Raw genomic sequence first — 579 nt, 5'->3', positions numbered from 1 at the left:
ATGTCATAGAATAACATGTGATATTATCTTGAGCTTGTGTTAACCACCTTATCTCAGTCATTTAACCTATACAAAAAAGAATACATTGACTTGCCGGAAGTGCTAAAATTCTAACTCGTTTCTGGGTTTGGCCTACAAAACTACATCATCCCTGCCATTTCTCTCTGCTAATGCTGTAAATTATACAGGGGTGTGTTTCCCAAAAAACTCGTAACGATGGAACTTACGACCAGTTGCTTTCGAGAGACACATCCCAGAGCATTGTTTAAAGGGGTCATATGATGTTGCTAAAAAGAACATTATGTTGTGTATTTGGTGTAATGAAATGTTTATGCGGTTTAAGGTTAAAAAAACACATTATTTTCCACATATTGTACATTATTGTTTCTCCTCTATGACCCGCCTTTCTGAAACGCGTCGATTTTTACAAAGCTCATCGGTCTGAAAAAGCGAGGTGTGCTGTGATTGGCCAGCTATCCAGTAAGTGTAATAAACTGTTCTAAATTCAGCATTTGTCTCTTCGCTGCCCTCTAGTGGAGCCAGAGATTAAATTAATTGGGAACATGCATGGACACGAGG

The sequence above is a fragment of the Sinocyclocheilus rhinocerous genome, unplaced genomic scaffold (genome assembly GCF_001515625.1).
Source record: "Sinocyclocheilus rhinocerous isolate Xijiao unplaced genomic scaffold, SAMN03320098_v1.1 scaffold1445, whole genome shotgun sequence".
Taxonomy (NCBI): domain Eukaryota; kingdom Metazoa; phylum Chordata; class Actinopteri; order Cypriniformes; family Cyprinidae; genus Sinocyclocheilus; species Sinocyclocheilus rhinocerous.
Note: the sequence above shows the minus strand (reverse complement) of the source record.